Below are 13,950 nucleotides of genomic sequence, written 5' to 3' on the forward strand. Positions count from 1 at the left end.
AGTTAGAGAAAAGTAAGCATGTTTTTCTCTGATTAGTTCGTGTTTAAAACAGTATAAAGCTCGAAAGTGTATTGCTTTTTTCTATATCGGTTTGACCTCTCCTCAAAAAAGTAATTAGGTCTGTGTGGAATCCATTAAGATTCTATTTACATTCACCAAGGTGTTCGTGGAAATGGAGTGAATCACTTCTTAAATATATATTCATTAATTTATTTCCTCTACAACAATGTTTTGTCCTTTATGCTTTCAGCAGCAGATTTCATTTAATAGGAACACTGGAAGAGGATGGACATGCCTTGCTTCTGGCTGGGTGGAGAGCCCAATACAATCACGCTGTCAATGGTCTTGTTGGAATTGGAACGGGGACTGATCGCTCACAATAGGATGTGTCACTGCAGCTTTACCCGGTGCACCACGGCGGTCCAAACGCAGATCCTGCATTGTTTCCGTTCCCATTTGTAAAATGGAAATTATAATTGCACTCTTTATTTTGTTTTGATTTGATTGGAAGGCATTAAATAGCACAAACGTAGAACTTGGTGGCAGCTGAACACTTGACACAGAACTAGTTAAACACCCTAATATGTGGCTTGACAGAATCACGGAGAGGTAAATACAAAATATCATGGGCAAAGTGCTTAATTTGTGCTGGTGGTTGCAAATGATTGGTACCAGCACACTTATTTGGTGGCCTGAACTAACTGTTCATGATCTGACTTGGGCCTATACCAGGAGACAGAAAGGCAGAACAGAGAAAAGGAAGTGAAAAATAATAGGAAATCAGATACAAAGGTAGCAAACGAGAGAATGAGAGTGGGAAATGAAGAGAAACTAAGTGTAGGAAGAAAGCTGCATAAATACGAATTAAGACTAGGTGATCCTGTTACTGGGCAACTAAGACATTCAGTAGGGTCACCAGCTCGCCCATAAGAAAAACCTTTCACCCTGCACTGCTTACTTTACAAGTGGGCCACGAGTTTCGCCTGGACTACATCCTGGTTGAAACAAGGCTGTGGCCCAGTGTTATCGATTTTGCTGTTTCCCCCAGAATTGAGAGCGACCACAACGCCCTGATTCTGGAGTTAAGCTTGGCTGGTTTTCAGAACGAAACTCGCACGAGCCCTGTGGACTTAGGCACTAGGCTGACCATTTCTAACAACAGGCGCAGAGTCAGGTGGGATAATTTGATAGCCCACCCGGAAGAACTATATAATCTATATTTAGGGATAGTTCCCGTATTTGATGAGGTAAGCGCCTTAATTGCTCAACCTTGCCCCACTGATTACCACCTCAAACTCCAGACACTCCATGTTGCCCTAGTAAGTACCCTGGCTGAAGTGTTGAACCCTCCGGTACCTAGACGGACCAAGAGGGCTTATCCGTCCTCCTGGTACAATGCCTCCTGCAGAAAGTCTAAATCAAAGCTTATACAGGCACTCAAGCAGAACAATAATAAACTCTTAATAAAAGAAAGTAGAGTTGAACATAGACGACTGCTTGAGCGTGCAAAGACTGAGTGGGACCATGATAAATGGACAAACTTGACAGTTGCCCTCGCAACTAGAAACCACCGGGAATTTTGGTCCATTGTCAACACTGGCTCTGGGGAGCCGGTGTCGGCAATCGAACCTAATATAGCAGCTGAGGTTTGGGAGGAGCATTTCCGGAGCCTGTACAGCTCAGTTGAGGGCTTTGAATCTGGGGGGACTGATAGGAACATGATTATATCCACCTCATCCGAGGTGGTGTTCGAATTTACGCTTGAAGAGGTCCATGAAGCAATTGGCAAAGTCATACCTGGTAAAGCTCCGGGATTGGACAAACTCCCGGGTGACCTCTTTAGAAACGAACCAAGGATATGGGCCCCATATTTGTGCATCTTGTACAATGCCATCCTGAGAGGCATGGAGGTGCCCTGTACTTGGCTGGGTACAGAGATAGTCCCTATATTTAAGAGGGGCTCTCCTCTGCTCCCAGCCAACTACAGGCCCATCAGCCTTATAGATGTCCCGCAAAAGATCTTTGCGAGGTTAATTTTAATTCATCTGCAGGATTGGATTGATGAGCATTCGGTAATGAGCCCATTCCAGGCGGGATTTAGGAAAAACACATCCACCATTGATCAGATCTTCCATCTATCTCTTTTATTCTGGAAGACGGTTACGCTGGAGGGCGGCAGCCTCTACATGGTGTTTGTGGACCTACGCGCCGCCTTCGATCTGGTCACACGCCAGAAATTGTGGTCTGTGCTCTATGAGTTGGGTATACCGCATCACCTTTTGCACATTTTGATGAGGCTCCATGAAGCAAATTTTGCCCGGGTAAGGTGCGGGAAGGATGGAGCCTTGACAGCACAATTCTCCATTGACAGGGGGTAAGGCAGGGGTGCGTTCTGGCACCGACCCTGTTCTGCCTCAATGTCAACGGAGTGAATACTCATTTGAATACGGTTCAAAACACTGATGCCCCAAAGCTGGCGGGAAATCGGGTGCCTGCAATTATGTTTGCAGATGACACCCTCCTGCTCTCAAAATCCCCAATGGGGATTCAACGCATACTGGACGGATTTGAGTCCTTTTGCCTTGAGCGGGGATTGGAGATCAATGTACTAAAAACTAAATTTATGATTTTCAATCCACCAGCGACTACTCGCCCCAGTCCAAAAATAGGTACTACAAGACTGGAGAGGGTCCAGATATTTGATTACTTAGGGGTAACTATCAATGAGAGTATGACGTGGCCCCCCCAGCAAACCAAGTCCCAACTGAAATTGGCACAGCTGGCAGGGGGCATTCTAAAGCTTGCTAACAAGTCGACCATAAAGCCAATAGTCCTGTTTGTAAGTCTGACATTAGCATGACTGAAAATAAATTCCTAAGAAAACTATTGGCCCTACCATCCAGCACTCCACTCCTCCCATTGAGGTTAGATCTGGGTATAAGACCGATCGCCCATGAGCTTGGCGTCAAACCCCTAAGGTTTTGGCATAGGCTCTGGGCAACTCCTGAGTTATTAAATTACAGGCTGGAATTGGCAGAAATACTATGTATGCCCCAGACATGGAAAATACCCTGGCTTATGTATGTCAAGAGCGAATGTGGTAGGTTTGGGATACCTGCTTTATGGGACGACCCTTTGAAAAGTTGTAATGCGATCTCTCGCAAACACCTCTCTAGATTGTTTTATGATAGTAAGTTGGATTCTCTCCTCCATAATCAAGAGGTGGGCACTCTCACAGAATCTTTTTTAAAGATTAAACATGTATATAATTTTGAACTTTCTTTAGATGATATCTACCCCATTTTAGCCAGGAAACAGTATCTGCAATGGAGATATGGAACCCTACCGCTTAGAGCCATAACAACTAGGTGGTCTACCTCTCCTCCAATGAATTGTCCCGGTTGCAATTGTGATAATGAAAATGAACTTCATGTTTTATTTTTTTGCCCGGCTTATAGTAAGCCTAGAAGGTATTGGCTCGTACCTTTGTGTAAAAATCTGGGGTTCGCTCATTGCATGTATGCATTCCGAATACTCAAATCAGATGTGACTAGATCTACTGTATTCGCTGTTTCAAAATTCTTGGCTGCTATGCGGTTTAAGCAACAAGTACTACTGAAAACTGCATAAATCGTTAAACTGGATGTACACTTTCTTTTCCACATTTTTAACTGTTTTTAATATTATAACTAGTTTTGGGGTTTATTTTATATAGGTTCTCTTTTATGGCTATTATGCCGAAATAAAGATTTTACAGCAGCAACAAATTAGGCAGTGAATACAATCATGCAGATGGAAAACGAACACATATTTACATGCATGAATCAGAGAGCAATGAAGCGAGTGGAGTCGTTAGCTCAAAGAAAAGTGCAAATCCAGAGCAGTAAATTATACCAAAAACAGAACCTGGCACAAGTGCCTGGCAAAAATGGCATGTAAAATAGAAGTAATTAGCTAGTGCCCCAAATTAAACAAGTCATTAAGATCCTATGCCGATAGGAGTCAGCGATACACTGTTTGCAATGTTTAACTGCTTCTGTGAAAAACATTCCATAAACATAATCAAAAATTGTCGGCAGAGACTGACAACTAAATGAAGGATTGTGGGCAGACTAAAAACTATCAAATGATTTGAGTGAGAGAGGGAAGATGGACATATGAAGCTGCCATCTAAAACGGAGTACCAAAGATACATTGTTCAGAAATCCAAAAAGTGAACTTGTCCCAACATGTGAAGAAAACGCAAAACATTCCTTGTTAAAATTAATTCACACTTTGAATAACCGTGCTCATTCCATAGTGAAGCAACGCTCTGAGAAGCAGTATAAATAGATTAATTCTCATGAGCATAATACAACTATTCAAATTAACATAAAAAGTAAGCTAAAAAACCAAAGAGTGCATTCACTTTTAGTGCATAAAACACCTTTGTAGTTAAAACAAACAGTACATTTTTACAAGATGCAAGATAGTTGACAACTTATCAATCAATCAAGTTGTATTTATAAAGCGCACTCGAGAGGGTATCCAGGCGCTTGCTGAAAGTCTCAATCAAAAAGCCGGTTCTGGGGCCCCTCCCTGAAGTTGGTCATCAAGGTGCGGAGGTGGAGGGGTAGGGTGTTCCAGGCTTTGGCGGAGAGATGGGAGAAGGAGCGTCCTCCGGCACGGCTGCGGCAAATGCGTGCGATCTGTGAGAGGGCTGCGGAGCAGAGGTTCCTGGGGGAGGGTCTGTGGAAGTACAGATGGTGGTTCAGATAGGTGGGTACTTGGTCGTGGAGGGCTTTGTGGACATGTGTCTGGAGCTTGAATTGGCATCTCTTCTGGACCAGGGGCCAGTGGATGTCTTTCAGGTGCTAGGTGATGTGGGATCTCTTGTGCAGGTTGAGAATAAGTCTGGTGGCTGCGTTCTGGATCGTCTGTTGTCTTCGTATGAGTTAAATGGTGGTGCCTGCATACAGTGTGTTGCAGTAGTCCAGTATGCTGGTGATGAGGGCCTGCTTACCGTCTTCCTTGTGCTGATGGTGAGCCACTTGAAGATTTTGCGGAGCATGCGGAGTGTGTGGAAGCAGGCTGAGGAGATGGTGATGACCTGTTATTTCATGGCGAGAATGCTGTCAAGGATGATGCAGAGATTGCAGGTGTGGTCTTTAGGCGTAGGGGCTGGTCCAAGTTTCGATGGCCACCAAGAGTCATTCATTATACATGAACACTTTTAACATTTCTAAAGATACTTTTTCAGAAGGTTTAAATAGCTATAATTATTAACTAGACCGTTAAGGTATACGTATTTTAATAAAACAAACATGGTAACAAAAAAGCTTAAAAAAACACTTAGAACATCATTTTATCAGCTGTTGAAATATAACACTAACATTTCTGCAAGTAAAACACCTACAGAACCATAAATCCAGCTACTTAAATCTCGTATTAGAAATACTTTTTCTTCCATTGCTTTAATTAATATGGTGCCCCAAATTTTACGTCATTTTGTCAATTCACCTTTTGTACAAAAATGTAATAAAGCATCATTATAAATTTGACCTGTCGTGAGACCTTTATTAGGTTACCATTGCAAGGCTAACTGGTGAATAACCTCGAGCCAGAGAGCATTGAAAGACATTACACACTTTTGCAGGTGAAATGACAAAGGCAGTAGTTATTTTTCAGAATACACTTGTTTCAATCAATCAATCAAGCATTTGTAAAGCGTGCTACTCACCCGTGAGGGTCTCAAGGCGCTAGAGGGGAGGGGGAAGAGGAAGCAGCTACTGATCGAACAGCCAGGTCTTGAGAAGTCTCCTGAAGGTCAGCAGGTCCTGGGTCTGTCGCATCTGTCGCAGGAGTGTGGGGAGGGTGTTCCATATCTTGGCGGCAAGGTGGGAGAATGATCTGCCGCCGGTGATCGTTCGGTGGATGCGTGGGACGGTGGCGAGCGCGAGGTCAGCAGAGCGAAGCTGGAGGTTCGGGGTGTAGAAGGTGAGTCGTTCGTTGAGGTATGCTGGTCTGGTGTTGTGGAGTGCTTTGTGTGCGTGGGTGAGGCACTTGAAGGTGATCCTCTTGTTGACTGGGAGTCAGTGCAGGACTCTCAGGTGGGCGGTGATGTGGTTGTGGTGGGGGATTCCGAGGATGAGGCACGGGGAGGCGTTTTGTATGCATTGAAGTCTTTTCTGGAGTTTGGCTGTGGTTCCTGCGCAGAGGGCGTTGCCGTAGTCTAGCCAGCTGCTGACGAGGGCTTGGATGACCATCTTTCTGGTTTTGGTGGGGATCCATCTGTAGATCTTGCGGAGCATGCGGAGGGTGTTGAAGCAGGAGGAGGAGACGGCGTTGACTTGCTGGGTCATTGAGAGCGATGAGTCCAGGATGAACCCCAGGGTGCGTGCATGCGTGGTGGGTGTGGTTGCAGCTCCTAGGGTGGCTGGCCACCAAGAGTCATCCCATGCGGAGGGGGTGGAGCCAAGGATGAGGACCTCCGTCTTGTCAGAGTTCAGTTTCAGGCAGCTGGTCTTCATCCACTCTGCGACGGCCTTCATTCCCTCGTGGAGGTTGGATTTGGCGGTGGCCGGGTCCTTGGTGAGGGAGAGGATCAGCTGGGTGTCATCGGCATACGAGATGATGTTGAGGTGGTGCGCTCGGACGAGGTTTGCGATAGGAGCCATGTAGATGTTGAAAAGGGTCAGACTGAGGGAGGATCCTTGGGGTAAGCCGCAGGTGATCGTGGTGGCTTTGGATCTGAATGGGGGGAGGCAGACTCTCTGGGTTCTGCCGGTGAGGAAGGAGGTGATCCAGTTCAGGGTTTTGTCGTGGATCTCTGCGTCGTGGAGGTGTGTGCACAGGGTGTGATGGCAGACGGTTTCGAAGGCGGCTGAGAGGTCAAGGAGGACAAGGGCCACGTTTTCGCCATTGTCCAGCATGGCCCTTATGGCGACGGTGGCGGCAATGAGGACGGTTTTGGTGCTGTGATTGCTTCGGAAGCCGGATTGGGTGGAGTCCAGGATGTTGTTCTCTTCAAGGAAGTGGGTCAGTTGTCTGTTTGCGGTCTTCTCAATGACTTTCACTGGGAATGAGAGCAGGGAGATGGGTCGGAAGTTCTTGAGGTCCTTTGGGTCTGCCTTGGGTTTCTTGAGTAGGGAGTTGATCTCGGCGTGTTTCCAGCTCTCTGGGAAGGTAATGGTCTCGATGGAGCTGTTGATGATCTTCCGGAGGTGGGGTGCGATGACGGAGTTTGCTTTGTTGAAGATGTAGTGGGCGCAGGGGTCGGAAGGTGAGCCGGAGTGGATGGTGCTCATGATTTTGATGGTGTCTTCGTCGTTGACATTGTTTCAGGAGAGCAGGAGGTTGGTGTGTATGGAGGGCATTGAGTCGGGGGGTGTTGGCGTCTGTCGTCGGTGTCTGGGTGTCGAAGCTGCAGTGGATATCTGCGATCTTGCGGTGGAAGAAGGTGGTCAGGGAGTCGTAGAGTTCTTGGGACAGTGGGATTGTTTAAAAGTATGCCTTTTGGGAGAGAGTACAATATTCCATAATAGTAAATAGGCATGGTTACTCAAGTACAGTGCAACTACATTTCAGAGGAGAGTATACTGAGTTACTTTGACTTTTCTTTGTCTGGATAGCTATGAGTTGCTTTCATTTAGTGTGCTTTCTTAGAAGGATGTAATTCTCACCATCTGCATTTTAATTCAAATCACATACACTGTTAGCCTAAAATGTAAATCTAGAAACAGAACATGACATTTTAGAAGGAAAGCATTGCACAAGCGACAATCTATCAGGAAAAACATCGTCTTCAAAAACAGGTGCCTTACTTAACAAGACTAAGCCCAGACACTTTTTATGCGAGTATAATGTAACATAAATCGCATTTTTCACATTTTTGTTTTCTTACGATTGTCACATAATATTCACTTAAGTGCATTTAAAATTGACATAGCAAATTCATTCCTCTCAGTCAATGATCTTTGACTTTCCAATAGGTTTTCAGGATCAGATGGGACAATCAGATGGAGTTGTGATTGATTCAAAATGCTTCACTACTAACCCTATTATTATTTAAAGATTTGTAGAGCGTCCTGTAACCTAAAATGCCATCCTGACACTCGCTAAATCAAAACTGCTGGAAAAGTGACCAGGAACCATTATTTGGTATACAGCCAGGTTTTCAGTAATTTCCGGAAAGCAAGGAGGTCAGACATGGTGAGAAGGGCATGGGGCAGATACTAATCCGGAGTTGGACTGTCTGGACACAAAAATCTCGACCACCAGCTTGGAGATCTTAAGAACGATGGCATTTCAGGAGCAAAAGAGTCTCAGGAGAGCATTATGTTGGTTTTTGTTTGATAGAAAACAAGGTCCTATCTGATGACAGGTCTTACGGGCCAGGCCGTAGGACTTGAATAGAATGCGATTCCATACCAGCAGCCAGTGGAGGGAATATATTGCATGAGGCAGATAGGGTGATGGAGAACCCCAAAAGCTCTGGCTTGATGAAAGTCCATCATTTAAAAGGTTTTAAAATAATATATTTTTTGTATATGACTGCTAGGCCTCTACCTGTCCCACTGACCCATGGTAGGTGCAGGATCCTATAATCATCTGGGCAGGTCATTTCCTAATTCAGGGTTAGAGTCACAATAAGCCAATGTCTCTGTTATAAAAAGAACATACAGTTTAGCAGAAGTAAGAAAGAAAAGTGATAGAGTGGTGTGTTTCTCCAGAGAACATGCATTGATTAGTCAGCCAGTTAGTTGACTAGGACGCACCAAACGTACTGGTGTTGAGGTGTAATCTACCATGTGTGAGGAGTTAGTTTCTCCTTCTGGTGGGTTGTGGGGTAGATGAAAGTTGGTCGAAGGAGCGGGCTGCTGATTGCCTTCAAGCCTGCCCCTAAGGTTCAGCAGCTGCTCTCTAGAATATCAGAGTGCTGCAGAGGGCTATGGACACTGGACTCGAATCGGAAGACAGGCAGCATGGCTAGCACTGTGCACGACCAGTACATGGATGGGCACAGTCGATTTCACCTTTGATGCGTCAGCTGCTTGGCCGCAGCATGCATATTTAAATATCTTGTCATGTGGGACAGAGCTAGAGCATTTATCCAGATGGCGTGCTGCTTTGTGCAAAGAGAGGGTAAAAAATGGTGTTGAAATGATGTGCACTCTAATGCAGGTGATGTAGTGCATTATAATCACACATGTAGCATGCACCCGTATATAATCCTTTGTCGTGTTAACATGAAGTGTTAGGATCTTGAACGTAATAACGTGAAAAATTATTTATTTAGGCCATTGAATTGTAACACGGAGAATTAACGTAGAAAGTAAATGTAGCTAGTAGAAAACACTAATGTGCAACTGGAAATCATTTATTAATTGAATGTGTTTATTAATGTGTCATTTTTCATGTAGGTTGGAATAATAACTGAACGTGTCTAAGTTGCTTATGAATGTTCGTGAAGCTCATATGTCATTTTTCTCATGTTAGCTGAATTTGTAGGCTTGAAAGGCATTTCCCTCCAAGCTCTCGTTTTAGAATTAACAGTTTGAATTTCAAGTGTGCTGTGGATTTCGTTCTTTCACATGCTTGTGTTGCAGGTGGAAGAAGCGCTCTTCTTAGCTAGAATGATGTCTTTGTTTTATTAGTCAGACAACGAGAAAAGGGGATACATTGTGAGCTAAAGTCGATAAGGGAAATTGTTGTGTTTTCACAACAGAGAAGGCCTGGGAATCAAGGTCAGCATGTTGCAGTTCAGGAACATTGCTGTCCTGTGGAAAAGTACCTATGATATTGTGGTTGGAGCGGATAGCGTGACAGGCAAGGACTTTTGGAATGATACTTGTAATATTGGAATGTTGCAAGTAGGGAAAGTGCCCACTTCTTTGGAGAGAGAGCATCTTAGAATGATTTCTGTCTCAATAGCTCTATGCTATTGGACCCATCGATGGTGGAGAGACTTCTTAGGAAGACTCCACATGCTGACACCTTCATTTTCCTTTCCCTGAAGATGCTTAAGTAGGGATGTCATTTTAGCATTAGTGTAAGGATAGATTGATGCTTTATATTCATCAACTCTCGATGCAGGGAAATTTGGACTCATGCTTTGTGATCCTCTGCATCCTATTTCTTGAGGGTAATTGTATTGTGCATGTTGCATCCACTCAACTTTATTTTCAGATTTGGCTTTATGCTGTTTCCAATGTATATATACAAACTCATTTTGAGGTGTCTCTATGTCCAGTTATTTTTGGCTTTGTAATAAACTAACTAACTTTACGTAGTTGTCTGTGGTTAGTATGTGTCTAGAGAAATTCCTGTGGAATTGATTGGCATTATTATTGATTTTCTCCCCTCTACGCTTACATGCTACTAAAAAGAACCATCAGATTGTGATTCTAGAACAGGTCCAAAACTTTTGGGCCCAGCCCTTTCACAGGTCTGCGCTAAAAAACAAAATGCCTCACTAGATCAGCATTCAGGAGGTCAATGAAACAGTAAAAAACTTCAAGTATCATTAAAACAGAGCGGCGTGGCCATTAAATTGCGGGCGGCATGCGAAAATTGTCAAACGTGAGGATTTTTGGACTTGAAATGGCGGCTGGAGGATGAGTCTTCAATAAATTATTCTGTTTGTTTCAATGGGTCGTACTTTTTACTCTAATACACACTCTACATTACATTTGGGTGCGTTATGGGTACATCATCATAGACACGCAAATCTCCCCGGTTCGGAGAATGAGCAGGCGGACAGATGGAAGGAGGGCAAGACAGCAGCAGTCATCCCCATTGGTGCAATAGAATGCCTGAAATAATAAGTTAAATACATTGATCTGGGATTAAGGCGTTACCTAAATTAATAGATCATTAACCCCTTCCCCGCTCATGACGGAACCGTTCCGTCATGAGCCACGGTTGGCGTGTGCTCATGACGGAACGGTTCCGTCATGACAATCCTGTTGGCGGCCGCTCCGCCTGCGCGGCGCTGTTTCCCCGCCTGTGCGGGGCGACAACGCAAATGGGCGGAGTCATGACGGAACCGTTCCGTCATGAGCACAGCTCAACTGTGGCTCATGACGGAGCGGCTCCGTCATGAGCACAGGCCCACCGCGCTGCCCCCCTGCCCTCCCCAGCGCTGCAGCGGAATGTCCGCAGCAGCGAAGGGGTTAATCTAACTGTTCAGTACTTATTATCCACAGTAGATGATGTTTCATGGAAGTGCTTTTTGAGAGTTTGCTTCTCAACCAGGAGGGATTTAATGGGATTGAGGGTGGAGAATGTGAGGTTTAGGTGTAGTGTCAGAAGAAGCTACAACCAAAAAAGGTTGACCCTCTATTTGCTTGGTCCGGGTCCCACAAACAAATAGTGACAGCCCTATGGGTGGGCAAGGTATGTTTCTGACTCCTCCAGTAACGGCCTGAAAGCATTACCAACTTGATTGCTCACTGCCACTGTGGTGCATCTCAGTACAGCTGTACATTTTTCTTTACAGGTACTTTACCTGGAGAAATGAAGCCTTAAACAAGAATTCAACACAATTATCTGACCCAACATATAGGTGCAGATTAAAAAGTGCACATAACATACAAAATACCATTTGTTGTGAAGAGTTTGTAATAGCGTAGTTTTGGGTGATTCCTTATTTTTGCCTGCCTGATGGGTTAAGAGTTTTTTGCTTTTCCCACATTTACACATTTGTGTATTTTTCTCCGACGAGTGGCGAGTGGGTGCTCATAACTCACAAGCAGTGTTTATGCAAGTCCTTTATTTTTTTATCTATTACTTACCAGTAATTTGAAACCATTATGTGCTTGAAAGTCATAACCATTATATATTTGTTTTTCCTCATAAGTACTCTGCCACGGTTTCCCACTAGTAACTCATGAGCTATTTGATTTTAAGTGCGTGCTTTGATTAGATTTTCCTCTCTAGTGACACAAATAATACGAATGGAAACCTAGTGAAAAAAATGCATGCAAAAATCCCACTTTTCATGCTCGAATACGGGTACTAAGTGTTTTTTTTTGCATGAATTATGCATTCTATAGGTAAAAAAGCAATGCGACTGTTGGGGTTGGACTGGCATTGGCAGCGATATAAGACAGTTTGAAAGACTCAGCATGTGGGCTGTTTTTTTTTTTTAGTCCAGTGAGCCGTAACAGAACCGAAAAACTCCACCCCACACACCAGAGCTTAATTTGTAAAAGAATAAGTGCTCGGCCTCAAAGTTTTAGCTCGCACTAGCTAATGTCAGGGGTGCTGAAGGCTGCACAGTCTTAATTCCGAATGCAGCCCATGTCATCCAGCTCCAGGCACTCTCTGCCTCTTCATCTCACTTTGTCTGTTTTTTTATACCTTCTTCTTTTGACACCTGTTTTCTGTCTTTCTTTTCCCCCTTTTGTGTTTGTCTCTCTTTTTCTCTGGGTCAAAGTCTGATGAAGGGAAAAAAGGGCTGGTCTCCAAAAATGAGCGCCAGTGGGCTTCACTGCCACAGTAGCCTTTTCAAGCTGGCTCATTTGAGAGTGTCAGACTGCCAGAGTGCCTGAAATGCTAGTCTAAAACTGGTGACTTTGCACACCATTGAATATGGCTCTCACTACTCCTAAGCCATAACACCATCCGAGATGGCCGCCTATTCAGTAGGGAAACAATGAACTCCTGTTGCTGTGAAAGTAGCAGGTTTACGCTCTAGATTGTATTCCCTAAATCTCATATCAGCTGTACTCTGTCGTAGTTCTTCCCCTTTCCGTTTACCCTTTACCCACCGAAATAAATATATTATTTCCTCTGCGGAATATCAAAATATTGCTTTCTATGACACGATAATCCTGTTAATGTGATTCATCTTCAAATTGGAAGCTGTCGAGGTCTAGCAAGAATATAAGAACCTTAATTAGAAGCAGAGTCGAGAAAGGACGGCGCATCTGTTAGAAGAATAAGTCCTGGCCCCGATTCCTTCATGTGTCAAGATTTCTGTATCTACCTACTGTGTTATGAAGTGCTCCAAGTAATGTACTTCTGTGCCCGCAATGAAAGGCGGTACAGCCGGGAGATGCTGAGAAAATATTCCAAATAATGAAATTGTAACACAGGACCCCGGTGCTGTAATTCACCATTTTGCCCCTGCCACGTCCCCATCCTCATTTCCTCCTTTTCTTCCTAGGGACCAAACATACATGTTGTACAAACAGATGAGCAAATGTTTCTCTGCCTTGTAAAAAAACAAATTACACCTGCTGCAAAGTCCTTAGGTAGTAATGCTCAGGGAGGAGTTTTTTTTTAATTTGGTTTGTTACAAATTAACTAGCAAGTTTCTTGCCAAATAGCAGCAACAGGGCACTCTTAAGGGTCAAAGGCAAGCATTACAGTCAATGAGGGATTGGACAGGTAGCTGGTTTCTGGACGTAGAAACGTCCTATCATATTTTTGGGCTCAATATCTCCCATCCCCATCAATATTCTGAGCGGTCAAAGGTCTGTTTTTAAGCTGGTGTGGGTGGTAGGACCAAACCCCCCTTTTGCCGATGCGCACTTACAGTTTTGTATCGGAGGACTTCAGTTGCTTGGCCTTCAGTGTGAGATATCAAATAAAGTCCTGGATCACTTTGCACTCTGAAGCTTGCAGTCGCACATTTCTACTGTATCAAAATAAAACCATGAGCACCAAAATGCTGAGTGATGTGAACCATTAGTCCAGGACGTTCAGAATATCAGAGATCTCCAGCATTTTTAAGTTCACCTGGTTACTCCATCCTGCTGGAGGCGCCAGGTTTCCTAGAACTTCACAACAATTGGAGCAAAATTCCAAAACCCATAAGGAATTATGTTGGTAAATAAGTGATAGGGCATGTTTACCTTGTTACACTGAAGTATCTGGCCCTTCCAGAAATATTATTAATTCTTGGTTTGTCTCTTCAGCAGTGCTAGAGCTGGTGTGAGGATTCTGCATATTTGCAAATCTTTG

The sequence above is a fragment of the Triturus cristatus genome, chromosome 3_1 (assembly GCF_964204655.1).
Source record: "Triturus cristatus chromosome 3_1, aTriCri1.1, whole genome shotgun sequence".
Classification (NCBI taxonomy): domain Eukaryota; kingdom Metazoa; phylum Chordata; class Amphibia; order Caudata; family Salamandridae; genus Triturus; species Triturus cristatus.